Source organism: Crocuta crocuta, unplaced genomic scaffold (assembly GCF_008692635.1).
Source record: "Crocuta crocuta isolate KB4526 unplaced genomic scaffold, BGI_CrCroc_1.0 scaffold126, whole genome shotgun sequence".
Taxonomy (NCBI): domain Eukaryota; kingdom Metazoa; phylum Chordata; class Mammalia; order Carnivora; family Hyaenidae; genus Crocuta; species Crocuta crocuta.
In genome coordinates this window covers 7,065,100-7,090,328 of record NW_027531000.1, presented here as the reverse complement: position 1 = coordinate 7,090,328, position 25,229 = coordinate 7,065,100, and positions in this window count along the sequence as shown.

Here is a 25,229-nt window from a genome sequence, read left to right as displayed (position 1 = left end):
TGTGAAAAGTGGTCCCTATGGACAGGGCATCAAATAATATTAAAATAAATAAACACAGAGGAGGTTCTGGTCCAAGATGGCAACAAAGGAAGACCATGAACTTACCTTCTCCACAGATCACATCATATTAAACCTATTTAAAGAACAAGCTGTCCTGAAGGAAAAACCAAGGGCTAATTGGGCAGCTTCTGCCTAACAAAAGAGAGAAAGAATGACAGGAGAGAACAATAAGAAAGAAGGGGAGACAAAGGGAACCTTCACACCCCATACTGCAAACTGCAGTAGAGAAGAATAATACTGAGGGACCAGGGGCACATTCCTCTGTCCATGGGTACAGAAAAACAACTGTAGTTTACAAGGGCAACCAGCACATAAAAGAGACAACATTAGAACTCTCCCAAATGTCAGAGGAGCTGCTGGAACTCCCTTGGGGTCAGAAGGACTGGCGAGCAGCGCGGTTTATGCTCCTTCTCCACCTTCCAAGTACAGAACACAATGGTGTCCAGACACAACAGCCAGCTTGCTGCTGTGCATGCACTTGGGCACAGAACAAAAACTGCAGTTTCAGAATCAATGAGCATATAAAAGACTCACTCCTAGAACTCTGCCAAATGCCGCTGGAATTCTCTCTGGGTGGAAGGAGCTGGCCGACGTGGCCTACGCTCCCTCTCCCCCTTGAAAGTACAGACCAGTACAGGGTTGAGGCTCCGTAAGTGACCTACCACCTCGGTGAGCCCTGGACCCCTAGCCCGGACCAGCCCTAGCCATCCCACCAAGGCAGCCACAGAGTGGTGTACCCTGGGACTCCCCCAGTTAGTGCTCACTACAGTTCCAAGCCTTTGGGCCAAGGTGATGCAAGTGCACAGCACCCCGAACTGATACCACTTCAGCTTCAGCTGGCTTGTGAGGGCAACCCTGGAACAGAGCCCCCTGGAGCTCCTGGCTGACATCTGTCTTGGACCCAGCCTCCCCACCAAGGTGCTGCCCGCATGAAGCCCTGGAGGAACCCCTAACTCATGCTGTGGTTCCAGCCAACCTGCACAGAGAGCCCTAGAGCCCCCCTTGCTTGCACTAACCTTGGCCCCAGTCACCTGGCCAGAGCACTCCTTGCAATGAGCACCCCAGGATCTCTCAGCTTGCACCCACTCCAGCCTCAGCTGTCCTGCGGGGGCACACTTTGCACAGAGGGCCCAGGGATCATACCAGCCCATGCCCACCTGAGCTCAGGTGTCCTGCCAGGGTGGACCCCTATGTGGAGCAGCCCAGGAGTTCCCAGCCTATACCCTACAGCAGTCCCAGCTGAACACCCAAATTGATACCCACTGCAGCTTCATTGGACCACCCTCTGAAACCCTAGGGCATCCTGCCCACACTCCAAGTTTCGCTGTCCTACCAGGGCGCCACTGGACAGAAAACACTGGCACCTCCCAAACTGCACCCTGCCTGAGCTGCAGCCCCCCTGCTGGGGCACCCTCTGCACGGAGAGCCCCAAGATACCTGGGCTTACATCCACTTTACCTTCAACTCTCCTACCAGGTGCCCTGTGGATGTAGAACCTTAGGACACCCATGCTTGTACACACTTCAGCTTCAGCTGTCCCACCAGGGGACCGACTGCATGGAAAGCCCAGGGGCTGCAGCAACCTGTGCCCACTTCAGCTTTAGTTGTCCTGCCCTGGTGTCCCAAGACCTCCAGTCTACAGCAGCCATAGCTCCATCCAGTCAATGACAGTCTCTAAGCACACGGTATACATAAGGGATGACCATACACAAGACCATGCCCTCAAGTTTAGGAGAAGTGGCTGTTCCACATAGCTACAGAAACAAATAAAAAGTCAAACAAAGTGGGGAGACTGAGGGTTATGCTCCAAAAGAAAGAACAAGACAAAACCTCAGGAAAAAAACAAAATGAAATGGAGATAAGCAATATGCCCAAGGAGTTAAAAATAAGGATCATAAAGATGCTCACTGGGCTACAGAGAAGAATTCAAGAATTCAATGAGACCTTCAACAAAGAGATAGAAAATATTTGAAAGAATCAATGGGAGCTGAAGAATACAATGGTTGAAATGAATAATACACTAGAGGGAATCATCAGGTTAGAAGATGCAGAAGAACTTATCAGCAAACTGGAAAACACCGTAATTGCACCCAAATTCAACAACAAAAAGAGGAAGTAATTTTAAAAATGAGATAAGTTAACAGCATCTTGAAAAACATCAAGTGAACAAACATTCATATTACAGAGGTCCCAAAAGAAAAAAGTAAAGGGAAATGAGAAAACCCATTTGAAGAAATAATAGCTGAAAACTTCCCTAATCAAGGGATATAAATAGACACCCAGGTTCAAGAAGCACAGAACGTTCCAAACAAAATGAACCCAAGGAGGTCCACAGCATGACACATAATAATTATAATGTCGAAGATTAAAATGGAGAATTTTAAAAACAGCAAGAGACAAGCAAAAGTTATGTACAAGTGAAACCCTACAAAGCTATCAGCTGATTTTTCAGCAATAACTTTGCAAGTCAGAAGAGAATAGCATGATATATACAAAGTGCTGAAAGGAAAACACCCACAACCAAGAATACTCTGCCTAACAAGGTTACCATTCAGATTTGAAGGAGAGATAAAGAATTTGCCAAATGAAAGATAAAGTAATTTGTCACCACTAAATCAGCCTTATAAGAAGTGTTAAAGGAACTTCTTTAAATGGAAAAGAAATGGCCATAGTTAGGTGTAAGAAAATTATAAAGAAAAAAGATGTAAAGTATGACAGCATATACATCAAATGTGGGAGGGGGAGTAAAAAAAAAATATTTTAGAATGTGTTTGAGCTTAAGTGACTAACAACTTAATGAAGATTGTGATATATTTAGGATATTATATATGAACCTCATTAAAATCACAAACTCCAAACCTGTAATAGATATACAAGAAACAAAAAGAAAGCCAAACATAACTTTACAGAAACTCACTGATCACAAAAAGAGAAAAAAGGAACAGAAAATTACAAAAAAAAGAAAAAAAATTAACAAAATGGCAATAAGTACATACCTATTAATAGTTACTTTAAATGTAAATGACCTAACTGCTCAAATCAAAGGACATAGAGTGGCAGGTAAAAAACAAGATCCATCTATATGCTACCTACAAGAGACTTACCTAAAGACACATACAGACTGAAAATAAAGAACTGGAAAAACATCTACCATGCAAATGGGAGTGAAAAAAAAGCCAGGTTAGCAATACTTACATAAGACAAATGGACTCAAAACAAAGACTAACAAAAGACAAAAAAAGGCATTACATAATGATAAAGAGATCAATCCAACAAGAGGATATAACAAGTATAAATACCTATGCACCCAACAATGAAGCACCTAAATATATAAACCAAATACTAAGAGACTTTTTTGGAGAAATTATTGGTAATATAGTAATAGAAGGGGACTTTAACATGCCCAGTTACATCAATGGACAGATCATTCAGGCAGAAAATGACTAAATAAACAGTACCTTTAGATGATGCATTAGACCAGATATATACAGGACATTTCATCCCAAAACAACAGAATACATGTTCTTTTCAAGTGCACATGGAAAATTCTCCAGAGGAGATCACATGTTACGCCACAAAAGTCTCAAGAAATTTATGAAGACTGAAATCACACTATCAATCTTTTCCAACCACAACAATATGAAACCAAAAAGAAATCACAAGAAAAAACTGGAAAAAATACAAGACATAAAGGCTAAACAATATGCTACTGAAAAACCAATGAGTCAATGAAGAAATCAAAGAATAATGGAGACAAATGAAAATAAAAGCACAATGGGCCAAAATCTTTGGGATATAGCAAAGGCAATTCTAGGAGGGGAATATATAGCAATAGAAGCCTACTCAAGAAACAAGAAAAAGCTCAAATAAACAACTTAACCTTACAACTAAAGGCACTAGAAAAAGAAGAATAGAGACCAACGTGAGAAGGAAGGAAATAATAAACATAAGAACAGAAATAAATGACACAGAGACTAAATTTATATATTATATATAAATTTATATATATTTTATATACACATATATATAAAATCAATGAAACCAAGAGCTGGTTCTTTGAAAAGATAAACAAAATTGATAAACTCTTAGAGAGATTCAAAAAATAAAAAAAAGAAAGAAAGAGAAAGAGAGAGAAAGGACCCAAATAAAATTAGAAGCAAAAGAGAAGTAACAACTGACACTACAGAAATAAAAAAGAATGTAACAGAATATGATGTAAAATTATATGCCAACAAATGAGACGACCTAGAAGAAATGCATAAATTCCTAGAATCATACAATCTTCTAAAACTAGTCAGGAAAAAACAGAAAATCCGAAAACACTGATTACTAGTAACAAAATTAAATGTGTCATGAAAAAATTACCAAAAATAAAAGTTTAGGCCCAGACAGATTCACAGGTAAATTCTACCAAACATTGAAGGAAGAGTCAATCCCTTTACACAATAAAGGCCATATATGAAAACCCCACAGCCAACATCATACTCAATGGTGACAAACTGAGAGCTTTTCCTCTAAGGTCAGGAGCAAGACGAGGCTGTCCGCTCTCACCACTTTTATGCAACCCAGTACTAGAAGTCTTAGTCACAGCCGTCAGACAAGAAAAAGAAATGAGCAGTATCCATCCTGGTAAGGAAAAAGTTAAACTGTTACTACTTGCAGACGGCAGGATTCTATATACAGAAAACCTTGCAGATTCCACAAAAAAAAAGTGATGAGAAGTTATAAATTAATTCATTAAAGTTGCAGGATACAAAATTAATACCCTGAAATTGATAGCATTTCTATACACTAATAACAATGTAGCAGAAAGAGAAATTAAGAAAACAATCCCACTTAAAATTGCAGCAGAGAGAATAAAATACCTTAACCAAGGAGGTGAAAGATCTGTAATCTGAAAACTATAAAACACTGATGAAAGAAATTGAAGGCGACAGAAACAAATGGAAACATATTCCATATTCATGGATTAGAGGAATTAAAATTGTTAAAATGTCTATATAACACAAGGCAATCTACAAATTTAATGCAATCCCTATCAAAATACCAACAGCATTTTTCAAAGAACTACAACAAATACTGAAATTTGCATGAAACCACAAAAGACCCCAAAGAGCCAAAGTTACCTTTAGAAAGAACAAAGCTGGAGGTATCACAGTTCCAGATTTCAAGATATAATACAAAGCTGTAATCATCAAAATAGTATGATACAGGCACAAAAGTAAACATATAGATCAAAAAACAGAAAAGAGAGCCCCACAGTTATATGGTCAGTTAATCTATGACAAAGGAAGCAAGAACACAGAATGGAGAAAGGCATTCTTTTCAATAAATGACGCTGAGAAAAATGGACAGATACCTGCATAACAATAAAACTGGACCACTTTTAACATCATACACAAAAATAAACTCAAAATAGGTTAACAACCTAAGTAAGAGACCTGAAACCAGAAAAATCCTAGAAGACAACACAGGCAGTAATTTTTGACACCAGCCATAGCAACGTTTTTCTAGACATGTCTCCTGAGGCAAGAGAAATAAAGCAAAAAATAAACTCTTGGGACTACACCAAAATAAAATGTTTTTGCACAGTGAAGGAAACCATCAACAAAACAAAAAGCAACCTACTGAATAGGGAGAAGATATTTGAAAATGGTATATCAGATAAAGGGTTAGTATTCAAAACATATAAAGAAGTTACATAACTCAGTTGAACACGATAAAATGATCAAATTAAAAATGGACAGAGAAATTGAACAGCATTTTTCCAAAGAAGGCATACTAATGGCCGACAGACACATGGAAAGATGTTCAACATTACTAATCATCAGGGAAATGCAAATCAAAACCACAATAAACTACCACCTTCACCTAACAGAATAGCTAAAAAAATAAAATAAAAAGTAAATGTTGGTGAGGATGTGGAAAAAAAGGAACCCTTCTGCACTGCTAGTGGAAATGTAAATGAGTACAGCCACAATGGAAAAAAGCAGAGTTTCCTCAAAATATTAAAAATAGAAGTACCACAGGATCCACTAATTCTACTACTGGGTATTTACTCAAAGCAAATGAAAACACTAATTCAAAAAGATATATGTGCCCCTGTTTATTGCAGCACTATTTACAAGAGCCAAGATACGGAAGTAACCCAACTGTCCATCCATTGATGAATGGATAAAGAAGATGTGGTATGTGATATATATGTGCATATTTGCATAGACAATTGAATACTGCACGGTCATAGGAAAAGGATAAACTATTGCCATTTGTAACAACATGGATGAACCGAGAGGGTATTATGCTAAGTGAAATAAGTCAGGCTGAGAAGGACAAATACCGTAAGATTTCCCTCCTATGTGGAATCTAAAAAACAAAACAAATGAATGAACAAACAAAAAACTGAAGCAGATCTACAGAGAACAAACTAATGGGTGCCAGAGGGAAGAATGGGCAGGGAGGGAATGGACAAAATGTGAGATGTGGAGAGGGAGACACACCCTTCGAATTACTGAATGAGTAAGTCACAATAATAAAAAATATATTTTATATATATGAAAAGCATAGGGGAAAAGCCCATGATATTATAAAAGCAATGTATGGCGTTAGAGGGGAGCTACATCTGTGGCCAGCACAGCCTAACACAGGGATGGGGAATCGCTATGTTTTATACCCAACACAAATGTAGCTTTGTATGTCAACTACACTCAAATAAAACCAACAAACACAGACAGAAGGCTATTCCCTCCTCAATCTTCTTTCTGTTCCTCTAAAGAAAAACCCTCAGATTGGTACAAATGCATCCTTAAAACTTCTGTAATGCTTCTATTTCTTTGCTCTAACAGATGGCAAGCCTTGAGTTCAGAGTCTTCAGACAACACTATTTAGGAAGAATTGAATGTCAAAATTTGATTTTCATAGCATGGTACCTGCTCTCACAATTACCTCTCTTTATGGCAATTAATTCCCACTTTTCATTAATAATTTCAAATTGGAGACTTCTTGTTGTGTATGCTGAGGTTTTAAGAGGGATCTTTATTTTAAAAGTATTAAATAAAGGGGCCCCTGGGTGGCAGAGTGAGTTAAGTGTCTGACTCTTGATCTCAGCTCAGGTCATGATCTCACAGTTTGTGAGCTTGAGCCCCCACATCAGGCTCTGTACTGACAGTGTGGAGCCTGCTTGGGATTCTGTCTCTCCTTCTAGCTTCCCCTGCTTGTGCTATCTCTCTCTCTCTCTCTCTAAGTTAAATAAACTTAAAAATTTTTAATTTAATTTTTTTAGTATTTATTTTAGAGAGAGAGACGGAGCAAGAGTGGGGGAGGGGCAGAGAGAGAGGGAGACACAGAATCTGAAGCAGGCTCCAGGCTCTGAGCTGTCAGTCCAGAGCCTGACGCAGGGCTCGAATACATGAACCGTGAGATTATGACCTGAGCCGAAGTCAGACACTCAACAGACTGAGCTACCGAGGCGCCCCCCCCCAAAAAAATTTTTAATAATAAAAATATTAAATGAGTAACAGCATAGCTAGTAAGGGAATATGAGAAAAACACATGGAATAGAAATGAGTCAACTCTGGGAGAACATGAGTAAGGTATATTGAACCTTGTAAACAGGACATAGTAAAGTTTTATAAGGAAGGTTTAAGTGGCCTCCTCCTATAGCCTGAGAGCTTCTAATTCCCTTAATGACCAAAGAGTGGGTCATTACTTGGCCCAGGCAGAAAAGAAACATGGAACTAGAAAACTATACACTTCGGAAAAAATTATTGGATCAAGACCTAAAATTCCTACTGCCATATAAGGTACTTTGGAGAAAATTTAAAGGTATAAAAAGGCCCCAGAAGGTAAACTCAGTTCTGCACCAGATGGGAATTTTAGTCCCACCTGCCCTCACACCTCACACACTTGGTCAGGTCACGACCTACACAATCACACCCAGCACGTCTGCTAAGAGCAAGCTAAATTCATTAGGTTGTACCAAAGTACCATGGACGGAGGAAACCACAAGAAGACCAAGCAATATTCATTGTTCACAAACTCAGAATAGCTCGAACTAGGTCTTTAGTTTAGAATCTTATACNACTTCGGAAAAAATTATTGGATCAAGACCTAAAATTCCTACTGCCATATAAGGTACTTTGGAGAAAATTTAAAGGTATAAAAAGGCCCCAGAAGGTAAACTCAGTTCTGCACCAGATGGGAATTTTAGTCCCACCTGCCCTCACACCTCACACACTTGGTCAGGTCACGACCTACACAATCACACCCAGCACGTCTGCTAAGAGCAAGCTAAATTCATTAGGTTGTACCAAAGTACCATGGACGGAGGAAACCACAAGAAGACCAAGCAATATTCATTGTTCATGAACTCAGAATAGCTCAACTAGGTCTTTAGTTTAGAATCTTATAGACTGTCATCCTTCTCCACAGTACAGTCAGGGGCACTTTCACACTTAGGGCTGAAATGACAAATGCATTTGGATCCAGAATACCCATGAATTGGCACTGCCTATTTGAAACTCTTCTATTTTGTTTTATTTTATTTTACTTCATTTTATTTATTTTATTTTGTTTAGAAAACGCATGTGAGTGGGGGAGAGGGGCTGAGGAAGAGAGAGGGAGAATCCCAAGCATGCTCCATGCCCAGGGAGGAGCCCATTGTGGGACTTGAATCCACAACCCTGGGATCGTGACCTGAGCTGAGATCAAGAGTAGGATGCTCAACCCACTGAGCCACACAGGCGCCGCTGAAACTCTGCTTAGGAAGGTCTGTGGGTGCACATCTTCTGCTCTGGGCAGGGGGTTAGGGAAGGGTATCTGCTGCCCTGCCTCTGCCCCCCCCTCCCCCAGGAGCGCCATGTACCAGCTCACACAGGAAAGAAAGCTTTAAGACTGACACATAACGGATTTTATTGGAGGATCCCAGACCCACCATGCCTCTTTCTCAATCCCCTGCCCACTTTTTGGGGAGTTCTAAACCTGAGCCCAAATGTCACCTCTCCATAAAGAGCTTCCCAACTTCTGACAGGTAATCTTCCCTCATCCCTGCCTCCATCACCCAGGCCCCAGTGACTGGAGACTGCGGCAGGTAACATTCTATCTCTTCCCCTTGACCTCAGCTTTAACCTGTGTTAAAAAGAGAAGTCAAGGAGAGAATTATAAGGCAGAGATTTGGTCCCACAAACTTCTTAAGGAAAGTTTCAAATAGCTAATGCCACCCTGAACTTAGATGGGAAAAAAATCTACACCCCTACTTTCAAAGACATTTACGTGAAACTGGACGTGCCCTTCAATTATAAATAAAGGAAACAGGTACCTATGACTTTGCCATTCATAAAAATGGCAAATATCTTCACATCATGTCATACTTATTACAGATACATCAAAGTATTTTTATACAACTTCCTAATTTGGTAGGCCCACTATTAATTGTGGTTATTTAATGTAGTAATAAGGAAACACACTGCACTACTATATCACAGATTTGGTTTTTTTAATATTTTGATCATTGTCAGTACTACTGGCTTATCTTGTGATCCAATGGTATCTATTAAATAATTTCAAAGCATATTCTGAGAAGGGAGCCTAAAGCTTCACCAGATGCCTGAATGGGCCCACAGCATTCAAGAGGTTAGGAACCATCTATCAACGCTCTGGATTGTAAGCACTTTGGCTCATGGGTGAAGTTCAGACCTCACTCACTTTTGAACCCCACCCTTCTGCACCCAGAACAACATACATGAAAGATGCTCAATCAACAGTTCCTGACAGAATGCTCACCATCTCTCCACTAGAGAGATGAGGTTTTCGGCACTGAGGCAAGGGAGAAAGGCTATGTTTTAAAGACAGATGGATTGGGGCGCCTGGGTGGCTTAGTCGGTTAAGCGTCCGACTTTCGCTTAGGTCATGATCTTGCGGTTCGTGGGTTCGAGCCCCGTGTCGGGCTCTGTGCTGACTGCCAGCTCAGAGCCTGGAGCCTGTTTCAGAGTCTGTGTCTCCCTCTCTCTCTGACCCTCCCCTGCTCACGCTGTCTCTCTCTCTCTCTCTCCTAGAAATAAACAAAAATATTTTTAAAAAAAACTTCTAAAAAAAATTAGAAAAATAAAGACAGATGGATCTAACTGGGTTTTCTAAGTAATTTCTGTGCCTAAAAGAGCCAACCACTTCTACCCCCTCTGTTCATTGTAAGGGCCCCAGGCTCATCCCTAACTGCCGATCTGTGCCCACATGGTGCCTGTTTTGGCATGTCTAGCAGGACCTGCTCTCCCTCCATGAACAAGACTCGTTGTGACATGTGTGTTAGCGATGTGCAGTTGGACTCCTTACTGCAGCCTACACCGGGGACTACACCCTGGGTAGTGATTCTGGGGGCACTGACTGGACAAGTGTGCCATGTGGCCGCTACCCCTCACTTCCAGTCATCGCGTTGTCAATATCCTCATATTTATGGTGATCGGCATTTGATTTTTGGCTGCCTCCACTGTTCAGCTCCTAATCTTGTCTCTGAGGATAAAACTGAGGCACTTCATGGCTTAGAAAATACTGAGAGAGCCAATGAGATCCCTGAATTTGACTGCGAGAGGGAAGGGTTTGCAATGAATCATTTTCTCCTGCAAAGGAAGCAAACAGAACTCAGAAGCTTCACTGCTGTTTGCAGCAGCAAACAGGGAAGGACCTCATTCTGAATGTGTTCTGCTCCTCTCTCCCAATTCCCTTCTTATTTTCGGATTACTTTGATTGGCTAATGAGATGTCTAAAGCATGAGATTAATCAATTCAAACCACAACCACAGCTGTGCTTGTCTCAATAGCCTTTGCTGCCAGTACCAAAAATATAGCCTTTCTCCACAATAAACACTTTTTATAATACCAATAAGACCACTCCAGGGAGCACTGTTATCATGAAATAATCAGGGCCCTGTGGGATTTCGGGAGCCTGGCCATGTTTCCTGCCTCATAATGCGGGAGTGAGGAGAGGAGCAAAGAAGGGCAGAGGTAAGGAGTAATTATATCAGAACAAGGACACCCCCTATTGTGCCTCTTTGCTTAAAGCTTTAGGTACCTTGGCTGAGAACATGTGCGTGTGAATCTCACCAGGTTGAACAGCTGTGACTTTCTTGCATACAGCCATCTGCATTCATGTATTTTTAATGGACCATTTTGGGCTGTCAACCTGCAAACAGAAGTTAGGTTGGGTTTTAAATCCTGGTCAAGAATACTGCATTGTGGCCCTTTGTGAGTTCTCCTCACAAGCGGACTCCACCAGCAAGAATTATTTTAAAAGTTATAGTCCTCAGCAAACCGAGACACATTGCATCTTACAACTTGCGTTCACTAAAGCAGCGGTGACAATGGATGGATGTGGGGGAGTCTCCAGGGTTTGGAGTTCAGCCCATTGGACTTGACTGGGGCTTGTTTTGATTACATGTAAATTGCCCACCCCAAATGCTATGCCTACTTTTGGATACCACGGCAAATTAATCAGGTTTACGTGGCAGATAGTGGCGTGGGCAGTTCATATCTGTCTATAATAGTGCAAAATGACAGCCAAACACAAAGAGGGATGCTTGTGAAAAATACTGACGGATGTGTGGTTTTCAAAGGAATATGGCATCAATGTATGTATGAGTCATCGTTCTGCTAGTAATGACTCGGTGAATCAAAGGGACTGTTTCCAAAAATGACTTCTGAACTTAATTAGATCTTATCTGCAAATTCTCTTATTGGTGAAGCTAAGAGTAATGTATTTTCTTCCAGAGCATGAAAACTTTGGAAATAGATGTTATCAAAGGTAAGTTTAATATGCTAAGGTAATTTTGTAACTTAAATAGACTGAGGGTTTTACTTTCTCCTAACAGCCGAACTGTCCCATGGTTAAAGATGTGAGGGGATGCCTGGGTGGCTCAGTCAGTTAAGCATCCAACTTTGGCTCAGGTCATGATCTCACGGTTTGTGAGTTTGAGCCCGCATCAAGCTCCATACTGACAACTCAGAGCCTGGAGCCTGCTTTGGATTCTGTGTCTTTCTCTCTCTCTGCCCTTCCCCTACTCATGCTCTTTCTTTCTCTCTCAAACATAAATAAAAATTTTTTAAAAATTAAAAAAAAAAGAAGTGAGGCTGACCTTTTGTTCTTTATATTAGTCACTATACAGAAAAGTCTAAATATGGTTTAGGTGCAAGGGTGATTATGATCATTTTTCCTCCAGAAGAGGAACACACACACACACACACACACACACACACACACACTCCAAAAAAATAATGGAAACTAAACTTATTTGAGTCAATTTTTCTCTTTTTCTAATCTTTAACATCATAACTAATCCTTGAATACCTCAGGGGTTAGGAGTGCTGACCCCCACACAGTAGAAAATCCACATGTAATGTTTGATTCTCCCAAAATTTAACTTCTGAAAGTTTAATGTTGACCGGAAGCCTTACTAATAACCCAAACAGTCGATTAACACATATTCTGTTTGTTATGTGTATTACATACTGTATTCTTACAATCAGTTAAGTTAGAGAAAAGAAAATGTTATTGAGAATATTATAAGGACACTGTAAGGTATCTATCAAGAAATATCCACATGCAAGTGGATTTGTGCTCTTCAAACTCATGTTGTTTGAGAGTCAGTGGTATGCAAAATGGTATCTGTCATCTTCTCAAGGGTCAAGCTGGACTCTGAGACCCGCAGAAAATTATTTCTCAAGCATGTGTACACACTCAATGTACACATTGAGCCAACAGCAAAGGAGTAACACCATGAGGACCCCCCATTCCAAGCTCCATGCCTCCTAGACAACACCACCGCCATTTTGTCTTCCTGGGACAATATTCTCACTCAGCAAATCTCTCTCCTTTAAAGCTCCACTGAAATAGTTCCATGTCCTAAGAGAGGAGTGAGATTATTTTGATCTTTCAGTGACATTGATTCAACCAATTCAGCATTTGTGGGAGACTGAATATTCCCCCATTTTAATTTCATCAGGCCGAAATTGTTATAAAATGTTCTCCTGTGAAAGAATATTCCATTTTAATCATGATTTCTCTTAAGAAAAAGAAACGTAAACATGTCAACATGACACTCGAGGACCACAATGTGTCTTCCTAATACAATAATAGCCATAGGTTTATGAACCATTCGATGAAACAGCCAAAGGAGAAATTAGATCATTTGGCTCTGGTCGCTGAATGTAATAGATCTCTCCTCGGTTAAGATTGCTGGGAACAGGCCGAAATGATTAATGGAAAAGCTTGATGGTGTAAAAACTGCTTAATGTAAGAGCGCAATATGGCATGCAAACCAAACTAAAACAACCATAAATATTTTAGGCACCTTATAAAGATTTAAGAATATTTATTCCACATATAAATCCTTCGTGCAGTATCGGTGAAAGCCCGGAGCCCAGGGGTCTGGCAGCCCGAAACATAAGGCGGCGGATGAGGGCTATGTGCCTTCTCCTTTCTGTTTGTATTTCCACGCAATGATTAAACCAAATTAGCCGGCTAACTGTGTCCAAAATGAGGCAAAGCTCCCGAGCGCCCTTTCTTTTACAGCTCTGTCAGCACTTACTGTTCCAAGAAATCTGGTCTCCAAAGCCTTGTGACAAGATGCAAGGTTGCTGGGGGCACACAGGGTCCCCTTGGTCATTTTATCCTACGTTTCAAGTCTTCTACACCTGTGCTCACCAAAGTGTAGTTTGGGGCTAGTTGCAGTGGACCTGCCTGGAGGCTGGTTAGAAATGCAGATTCTGGGGCGCCTGAGGGGGCCCAGTCAGTTAAGTGCCTGACTTTGGTTCAGGTCTTTATCTCCTGGTTTGTGAGTTCGAACCCCAGTTCGGGCTTGCTGCTGTCCGCCTGTCAACACAGAGCCGAGTTCGGATCCTCTGTCCCCCTCTCTTCGACCCTCTTTCTGCTTTGGCTCTCCCCAAAATAAATAAATATTTTTTAAAAAGAAAGATATGCAGATTCCTGGGGTGATTTACAGGTGGTGTGCATGCACATTAAACTCTGAGAAACCCTGGGTTACACCGTCATCGCTTGGACCTCTCACCTCCGTCCCCAAAATGTGGACAGCTCCTCAGAGCCTAGATAAACATGGAGTTGGTAAGAGAATGGCCTTGCCACTGATGAGCTGTGTGATCTCAGTAAGCTTCCGTAGCCTTGCCGATCCTCAGGCCTCTCATTTGAAAATAGGGAGAAATAATAGTAACAACTTCAAGGGAAAGAGGAAAGAATTAAATAAGATAATGTGTTCACCCTATTCACAACGGGATGCCTTGCACATAGTAAGAGGCCAAGCAACGGTAAAAACGTGCAAAAGTACCAAGTCACCGATGGGGCCATTTCTGGTTTTGCAATGGACTTGTTATAGATCTGTTGAGAAATCTTTCTTCAATTTCTTTATCTACTCAGTGTGGTCAATAATGATCCATAACACAGAGGAGAAGAAGAAGGGAAAAAAGACCATGTTTGAAAGTTGGGGTAAGGGCCGAGGCAAGTGTGGCTTACTACAGGAGAGAAGTAACAATCCTAGGAGTACCATTCTAGGTCACTGATCTCTTCCTGTGAATCAAATGACCCTAAAACTTAGCAGCTTAAAACAAGCACTTGTTGCCTTACAGTTTCTGTAGGTCAGGAGTTCGAGACCATCTTAGCTGCGTGCTTCTGGCTCATGGCCTCTGACGAAGTTTCAATCAAGATGTGGACCGGGCCTCTAGTCATCTGAAGGCCTGACTGAGACTGGAGGCTCCCTTCCAGAATGGTCCACTCCCATGGTGCTGGATATCAGTAGGAGACCTCGGTTCCTCCCCCTACCAGCCTCTCCACAGGCTGCTGGGGTGCCTTCGTGACAGGGTACCAGCTTCTCTTACGTTAAGTGAGCCAAGAGAGAGGTCAAATTAGAGACCACAATGCTTTATCTGACCTTGTCTAGGAAATCATATATGGCCAGGTCTACCAGACAGCCTCTATGAGAAGCTCCCATCGTCGGGGCACTAACAAGGTGCCAGGAGTGACTATGCCCCTTAATTCATCTTCTCAGACCCTCAAGCTCCCACTGAAAATAAAATAAGACATAAGTGCAAACATCCTGTGCAAATTCTCCAGAGCAATCCCTATTTCAACCAAATTGTTGCCTCTAAATCCTTACGCATAGAGATGCTAAAGCCACCACAGTGTGGCTACTATCATTTGTAAAAGTTCTGAGGTGTCAAAACCCAGGTCACCACAAAAGTCTCCAGTGATGGAGTGCATTTCCAGTTCAGCTAGAAACACTCTTCTCCTTCACCCCAAATATCCCATCCTTAGCTCAAGTCCTACTGATCCTTTTAGGTATAGATTAAATACCCCTTCCTCTTAAAGACTCTAGATTAAATAGGGCTCCCCAATATCTCCCCATAGCTGTCACGAGTTCTTTTATCATGTCCCAAAGTTCATAATTGGGAAATTATGTACTTGCCTGTATGTCTCTCTTTATCAACCACAAAATTCAAGATGATAGGGACATATCCAATTTTGTTCGATTTGCATATATGGCAAGTCTGATGCAGTGCCTGCACATAGTAGGTCCTCAATTACAATCTGCTCAGATTTGATTTAATCACTAGATCAATAAATATTATCAAGGGCCTACTGAGTGCTGGACGGAGTTTGGGGCACGGTAGATACAGCTATAAAAAACCCAACCAAGTCATTTTTGTTATGGGGCTTTCATTTTAAAGCGGGCACAGATAGACCAAAAAATGAATAATCAAGCAAAAATACAACATATCTGGATATGACAAAATGCTTAGGAAAAAATACCACAGAGCAACAGGACAGTTATTGTGGGGTGAGGGGTTTCTTTTTTAGAAAAGGAGATTTTGAGAGATCTCTCTGAGAAAATAATATTCAAGAAAAGTTCTGGATAAAGTGAAAACACAGCCATGGAGATCTCTATGTGTAGCATGTTCTAGAAAGTGGAAATAGCTACTGCGACAGCTAAGGCGGGCACACATTTGACACGCTGGAAGAATCACAAGGAGCCCATGTGCTGGCGTGGAATGAGGTGAGACAGGAGATGCGGTCAGAGCAGTACAGGGAGGGAGAAGAGACCATGCAGCACCCCATGGGCAAGTGGAACCATCAGAGAGCTTGACCAGGGGCAGCACGATCTGATGCAGGCCTAAAGATCCATGTGGCCCCCATATGGAGAGGAGACTTTGTGGAACAGGGATGGATGCAGAGAACGTGACAGACATTCAGCCTCCAGAAGTTGAAGTCAGCCTCTCTGGGGTTAAGATCTGCCCTCTCTGGGGGCAAGAAACATACAAACAAATAATGACAACATAGCTAAGGAATGGTACCAATAAGAGCCATTGATTCTAAGCAATACTAACAACTGCCATGTATCAGTCACCGATGACATGCCTCGTGTCTTCACACAGTGTCTGATTTATTACTCTAAAGGACCCTGCAAAGCAGGAGGCATTATCCACAGACCATCAGTCTGCAAATGCTACCCAGCTTCCCGGCACCTCCAGTTGTCAACGTCATAAAAATAAACTGAGGCCCCGAGATGTAAAGCAGTTTGCTGAAAATCAAGCTCATTGTCAGTGGCAGAGCTGGGGTTTAAACCAAGGCAGCAAGACTCCAGAGCGGGGCTCTGAACCAGGTCATGATGCTGCCTCCAAGTGTCTTTCATGTGGGTAGTTGAGCTTCTGATCTCTGGTCTGAGGAAACAGACCACCAAGGAAAATATGAAGACCTCTCAAAATGATAAAGTACAGATTTATGAAGCTGAAATTGCTTATAAAAGCAGCAATGGGCTTTAATGAGCTAAGAATTCTTTTAGCTAAGAAGGTGATTTGTATCCTTCCCTGTTCCACACTCCCAAATTACAAGAATCATTTTTTCTGAGCCTCCCACAAATTTCTAGATCTATTTATCTTGTTCTCCACACAAACACAGGAGATCTTCCTCTTCTTAAAATTCAGATGTGGTGCTGCTTAAAATTTCCCACCTTTCCTGCCAGTTTTGCTTTTCGAGGGACGTTGACTTTGGTTTTGCTAACTCAAAGGGGAGTGGGACAGACATCCACCAGCTGCAGAGATGGCAAATGCCTGGTCCTTGTGGCATCTCTCTCTGCTCCTACGTTCACAGCAGTCAGCCCTCATTGATACCAGTGCCCTGCACTGGTCCTTACCAGTGACATGTCGTGGTGCTTTCCACGGCACCCCAGTCTTAGGCATCACCAGTAGATCCACGTAAAACATGTGCCATCTTAGAAGTGATCACCTTGCCTAAGGCCTTGGTTATGAAGAGCAGGGAACACCTCACTCAGCAACACTCTTTGAAATGCCAATCAGGGTTCTTAGCTTGGTAACCATGGGGAATACAGATATCTGGGAGGACACAGGTAGTGAGGGAGAAAGGGTGCTGAGTTGGTGGATTCTCTGAAAGGGGGAGACTCGAGAACCATAAATTCCACCTGGGAGGCACCTGCTCCTAAAACCCAGATGAGAGAGGAAGATGACTGAGGTGACAGCGGTGAAGAGGAGAGAAGCTTGGGCAGTGGTTTTGAAGCTGTGGGTCATTGGATCAACTTGTTAGGTCAAGCCCAGCATTTCTTAAAAGTGAAGTAGTAGAACTGAATAGGTACATATTGTTTGGTGAAACTCGTTCCGACTCTCTGTACGCATGTGTGTCCTGGGTTACAAGGTAAAAGGTATGTCTGACTACGGGGAACATTCCATGGTCACCCGAATAATGGCTTCCTCGAGATTCCATAGCCCAGTCCCCTGAACTTGTGAATGTTATGTCACATGGCAAAAGGGATTTTGCACATGGTACTAAGGTGATTAATCAGTTTACTCATCTAGTCTTAAAAGAGAGAGATTCTCCCTACATTTCAGAAATGGTCCATAGGCTTTCCGACCTATAGAACTGCAGGGTCACAAGTGTGTGCAGTTTCAAGCCCTGAAATTTGTGGTAAATTGTTACAACAGCAATACAAAATGGAAAGTAATCCAATAAGTGTGAAGCAGGTTGCTGATATGCTCCTATCAATTTTTTGTGTCTAGTAGCCTGTGACATTGGACAAGTTAGCCAATGTTTCCTTATGTAAAAGTGGATACAGTAGAAACCACTCACTGGGTTTTGGAGGGACTAAAATTAATGGCAGTAATGCACATAAACTGTCCAGAGTAATGAAAACTAGCCTTACTGTTATGACTGTGACTTAGGAGAATGGCAAACTTTCTGAACTCCAGTTACTTATCTGAAAAACAAAACTACTACCACCTCCCTCATTTGGTTGGGAGCAAAGACTAACCAAGTATTATAAAATAAAGTCCACAATAGTCTCCATCTATTTAAGAACAAGTCAATGAAAGATGATACAGAAGAGACTACTTGTTCTTCACCTCAGTATCTTCTCTCCCCTTCTTTTTTACTAACAGGACCTCTAATTTGTGGCAGGGGGCAGGGCTGTCCCCCATCAAGACAGTATCTCCCAGGCTCTTTAGCAGCTTTACACAACCAGGTGACTAAGTGTTGACCAGACTCATGTATGCAGAAGTGTTATGAGTAACTTCCAAAAAGCTGATTTAGGGATGCCCGGGTGGCTCAGTCAGTTAAGCCACAGACTTTTGATTTCGGCTCAGATCATGATCTCATGGTTCATGGAATCCAGCCCCACGTGAGACTCCACACTGACAGTGCAGAGCCTGCTGGGGATTCGCTCTCTCTGCCCTTCCCCTGCTCGTGCACATGTGCTCGCTCTCTCAAAATAAATACATAAGCTTTACATAAAAAATAAAAAGCTGTTTTAAAGGGTAAAGGCTATAGGCAGACCCTGCCTTACCTTTTTCTTTTCTGTGGATCAGCATGTGACCATGACGGGTGAAGTTCAAGCAGCTATTTTGGCCCAGAAGGTAGACAATCACAGAGCAGCCGGACAAAAGGAAGCTGAGCCCCTGGGGGTGGAGGCTACACCAGTCCTGGCGCCTGCACCTCGGGTCTTTGTTTACATAGGAGAGAAATAAATAACAATCTTACTAAGTCATCATTATTTTGGGTCATCCTTCATGTGTAGCTGAACCTGAACTAATAAAGGTGCTTAAGGAGGCCCCAAATCCCAGGGGCCATTCTGGAGAAAAGAATGTCCCAAATAATGAGACAGGCTAACAGTGCTTGTGGGAAATTAGAAACTCAAGAAATGCTCATATGCACAAGGCTTATATAGTGCCTTGTACATATCAGAGCCCAGCAACATAGGCTGTGGATGGTGGTGGAGGTTTTAGGAATGACAGTCATAACCCTTCAACCCTTGAGCTTTAATCTGTTTCCCATGAAGGCTATATCCAACCTCCACTCCTGTAACTTAGGCCTTAATGAGGGAAATAAGGAGAAAAAGTACTGTGAGGTACTAGGTATTTACCCCAAGGATATAAAAATACAGATACGAAGGGGCACATGCACCCCGATGTTTAGAGCAGCATTATCAAAAACAGCCAAACTATGGAGAGAGCCCAAATGTTTGTCAACTGATGAATGGATAAAGAAGATGCGGTATATTTATGCAATGGAATATTACTCGGCCAGCAAAAAGAATGGAATCTTGCCATTTGCAAAATGTGGATGGAGCTAGAGAGTATTATGCCAAGTGAAATAACTCAGTCAGAGAAAGACAAATACCAAATGATTTCACTCATACGTGGACTTTAAGAAACAAAACAGATGAACATATGGGAAGGGAAAAGAGAGAGAGAGAGAGAAACAAACCATAAGAGACTCTTAATGATAGAGAACAAACTGAAGTTTGAAGGACGGAGGTGGGTGGGGGGTGGGCTAGATGGGTGATGGGTGCTAAGGAGGGCACCTGTCATGATGAGCACTGTGTGTTGTATGTAAGTGATGAATCACTGAATTCTGCTCCTGAAACCAATATTGCACTATATGTTAACTCACTAGAATTTAAATAAAAAACTGGGAAAAAAAAGGCAGGGGGGTCAGAAAAAAAGTACTGTGAGGACCACAAAACAGGGTGATGTCTGACATGTGGGCCATAGAGCGTAAAGCTTGCAGCTTCATAATTTGCTAGTCACAACATGAGCAACCCCACAATCTAAGGCTGTTGGATCAATAGATATATGTTTTAAGTGATGCTTTAAACCTTTGCAGACTGCTATACACTTATGCAAAGAATTCTCAAGAGAATTCCAAACGTTTGTAAAATAAATACAGATAAATTAATTTGAATAGCTAACTAAAGTAGAAGGAAGTCTATATAAAAATGTTTTAGACGGATAAGACAGACATTTATCAAGTGACTCAATATGCCTCACGGATCAGCCAACAGGAAAAATAAACTAACCTGGCATCTTTGAGTAGATTCATGAAGGAAATTAATTTGTAGTCCACAGGGAATTTGCTTTATGCACCCCCAAATGTGTTTTGTCAAAAGAATCAATAAAGATGAACGATTTCAAGATGAACATCCCAACATAATACATTAGAGTGCATTGGCCATTTGCATTTTCTAAAGAGGTGAATAATGAAATCAGGGTGAACAGTAATCCAAGACAATTCTCTACCCTCCAGAGAACCAAAGTACAGAAGTAGAATGGAGAAGGCCTCTTTTAGGTTTTTCAGGGCAAAACTTCGGTTCAACCAGTTCATCTCACCCATGACTCCAAGGTTATAAATTTCAGAGATATTTGGAAGTTATGAAATTAACTGCCCCCCAGCAGAGAATACTGAGCAGGGGGGCCTGGGGGCTCAGTTGGTTGAGCCTCTGACTTCAGCTGAGGTCATGATCTCTCAGTTCGTGGTTTCAATACCCATGTTGGGCTCTGTGCTGACTGCTCAGAGACTAGAGCCTGCTTCCAATTCTGTGTCTCCATCTCTGCCCTTTTCCACTCATGCTCTGTCTCTCTGTGTCTCTCCGAAATAAATAAACGTTTAAAAAAATTTTTTTAAAGAAAATACAGAGCAAATTATAATGCAAAAGGAAGCTTCTAAAAAATCATTGTGAAGGGCATTTATGTTCATGATCTTACTTAAAACTCATAGTATCCCTAGCAGGCCAATATTGTTCTCCCTGCCTTACAAATGAGGCATGAGTTTAAGGCAGGAAGTTACTTATACATGGTGTCACCAGTAAACACTGCCAGAGGTAACAGAGCTTTAGAGCAAGGCTGTCTAATAAAAATCTAATGTGAGCCACCTACGTCATTTAAAAACTTTTAGTAGCCACATTAAAAAAGTAAAAAGCACCAGGCAAAATTAATGCTCCCACTCCATCTATGGTAACCCAATCAATCTGGAACATCATCATTTCAACATGGAATGAATATAAACATTACTGAGATATGTCACACTCTTCTGTATTAAGTCTTCGAAGCCTGGTGTGCGTTTCGCACTTATACCACATCTTAATTCAGACTGGCCACATTGCAAGTGCTCAATAGCCACGTGTGGCCAGTGACTCCTGTACTGGACAGCACAGACCTACAGTCATACTCAAAATTGATACCTGCCATTTTATTTTTGCATATAGCAGGGAGTCTTAGATGCTTGAATTTCACACACTCACCTATGAAGCCTTAGAAAGCTGACCATACATAATTTGCCAGGCACTCAGGTAAAGTCACACTCCAGTAACAAGCAGCCCCAGATCACAGTCACTTACAACAACCAACTGTTATTTCCTCCCCATATAACATGACCAATATGGGTTTCCTGCCACTCTGCTCTGTGTCATCTTCACTCTGAGACCTAGGCAGAGGGGACAGGTCATATCTTACAGAAGAAGGGAGAGATAATGGAGGAACATACAATGTCTCTTAACAATTCTGGTAGGAAATGACACACGTGGACCATGAAATAGCCAAAGCAGTCATATGGCCAAGCCTGATGTCTTGGGGGCCAGAGCAGGAGTGGATACCTGGCTCTCCTTTTTGGAAGGGTAACAAATACTCCGAAGGACCAACAGTCTACAACTCTAAGAGAGGACTTAGGGAGATATTAACTAACATCTCTTCTCATTGTGACAGTGATATTTTAACACCACAAAAGTAGGAAGGGCAGAACCTACATTATTCTTACTTTCTTTTCCTACCAGAGATCGGCGACATCGCCCCTTCACACAGGTGGTGGGTATGAGCAGGAATTACTAATCTCCATAATGACTACATCTCTGCTCTGCCCTGTTTCCTAAACCCTATAGTTTCCACACAGTCTAAATTTTCAACATCTTTTAAAATCCACATGATATGGGTGCCTCGGTGACGCAATCAGTTAAGCATCTAACTCTTGGTTTTAGTTCAGGTCATGATCTCACATTTCATGACTTTGAGCCCCAGATCTGGCTCTGCGCTGAGAGTGTGGAACCTGCTTGGGATTCTCTCTCTCCCTCTCTTTTTGTCTCTCCCTGGCTCATTCTGTCTCTCTCAAAGTAAATACATAAACTTAAAAAAAATTAAATCCATGTAATTTTATATGCATCATGTAGTAGTTATTTCTAATAGTGGTTTACCCGGATACGTGTACTGTATTCTTTTCTGCATTTCTGTATTATTTTGTGTGTGTGAGTGTGCATTTCTGTACTACTTTAACCATTAGTAAAAGTAAACAAAGACCTAGTTAGCTTAGTTTGCAGCAGACCAGGGATGGGGACCAGGGACCGTGGGAAGTGTGGGTGAGGTGTACTCTGAGACTCACACTCACGTCCATTTACGATTTGCTTTAGAATATGGTTTAGGACATAGGGGGCTGGACAGGTATAAATTCCTCTAAGGATCCAAGTTGACCCAGAGGAATCATTCCAAGAACTCACTAAGGGGAGTGAAAAACCAGCCTTCTCCTTCCAAAGCAAATGTTCTCCACAAATAACACACCCAGCAAGTATTATACCAGTAATACAGAGATGGCTGTTTCTCTTCGACAGATAAATTACAAAGCTTCAAACTTCCAGTTACCGTTCAGTGAAGCCTTCCTGAAATCAAAAGACATTTTCCTCTCTCAAAGAAAAAAAAAAAAAAAAAAAAAAAGATAAGTATGACCAAAAATCATAGTACCTTGTATAGCCCCAGGAAACTGGCAGAACTTTATTAATCTTTAGATTAATATTTGGTCACCTTATAAAAAAAAAGTGGCTACCCTGGGTCTCTCAGGCAGACTTATTAGATCTCTAAAGAAAAAAAAACATTTTAAGTAATAAATAAATTTCTAAACAAATAAATGCCACAGGCCCAAAGCCTCACAATTCACAGGAACAATTTTATTGCCCTTTTTACTGTTCCCGATATCATGGAAGTTTACAATTAATAGCCAGCAACATGAAAGAAGAGAAAGATAGGGAAAATGTTTATTGCTTTAGAAACCGTGGCGCTCCCTCTCGGCTCCATAACGATGCTTCTTTCTCAGTGTCACTGAGGAATGGGGGTAGAATAAAACATGTTCTTAACGTGGGTGCCATGCAGTTCGACAGGGAGAAGCTGATGTGTGGTGGAGGAGTGTGCTGAGGACGCTTCCCCAGAGCAATTACTGCCAATGACAGACGGCGTAAATTTCATATCGCCTCCGAGCAAGATAAAAAAAAAAAAAAATGTGCTGAGGGGCATCCAAGTTTGAATTAAGACAATCAAAATGCCAAAGGGGAAAGGATATCTAAGGGTAAAATAAAAGCCCGATCCAGAGGATTCTGGATTCCTTTTGTTCTTTTTTCCCTTATGGAGTCTTGATTTCAGACATATCTATAGCTTCTTCATTTACTTGTGCATTTACTCAACAAACACATGCCATGAACTAGAAAACATTGATCGTGGTAAAAAAACAGTATCTTTTCTTTTAATCCAAATAACTCAGTATTCATTAAAACGGGATATATTCTAATCTTACCACATATTAATAGTGTTATAAATATGTGACCAGGAGTTTTGTTATTTTGATGCTCTTGTTAATTGGACCAGGGCAGAATCAAAGCGGATTTTTATGACCTCTATAACAGAACACACACAGGCACACACATACGAATACAAGATATTGCAGTGCTGTTTCTGACTTATTTAGAAAACAGGCGGTTTTAGCATATGTCAAAAGGAGATTCTACGAAGTATTTTTCCTTATGATTTTTTTTTTATTTCCTCTGCAGTTCTTTGGTCACTAAGGCTTAGCCATAAAGTCTTCTGGGGAAGGAAAAGGCAGTTTACCCTAGAACAGTGAAGTCCACAGAGCAGGGAGACACACGAACAGAGGAAGAAAGAAGAGCAGAACAAAGACTTGAGGCCACAGATCTCCTGATTTTCTCCTTCCTCCAACCACAGGACTGGACCTTGAAAGAAGGAGGTGGCAGAAACTTTCGAGCCAGCACCCTGCATCCTAGTGTAGTCGGGGACACTACACTCTGAGACACGCATTTAGGGTGGGGTGAAGACAAGTAAGATAAAAGATATGGGCCAGGGGTCCTGCCTCGGTTCCCTTCCCCTGGAACATGCCAGGCCAAGAAGTTCCCAGAAGGCTGACCGACCAGGAGGGGCCAGGGAGAGACATCATGAATGGAAGGCGTAATCAAGTCTGTAGAGAGCAGCAGGGCGCCGGTGCAAAGCCCAGAGACAGAACCAGACCAGGCATGGCAGTGACTGCCATCTTGATGTCCTGGGCCTCGGCTGCCTCACCACAGCAGGACCGATTTGGGCCTGAGGGTCCGCACAAATAAGAGGCGTCTCCTTCCACCCAGCTGTCCCCCTCTGAGGTACCTAACTTTCTTCTTAACCAGTTGCCACCGAGGGAGAAGAGAAGGAAGAACAGAGGAGGAAGTTGGCATTTACGCAAAGACAGTTAACCTTGAAAACAACGGTCTTAAACAGAAAGGGTCTGAGTCGCGCTTACTTAGCAAGCCTAAGTGTCTCTCCTCTCCCCTACAACGTGGATATGGCTTGCTGTCCAACTTTCTCAGCAGCAGAATCCTGATTTTCAGCTGTGTACACTGCAAACCAACTGTGAGATTATACCGCCGCCAACCCCTCCCCCCTTGCAGGTAGACATGACTATGTAATTAGGTTCCAGATGGTAAGATGGAAATAGAAATACCACATGAGACTCCCACAAAATCTCTTAAAAGAATGGGAGCAGAGACTTCTCTCCTTCCTCCATTCTGTTGCCAGGAAACTGGCTGTGATGCCTGGTAC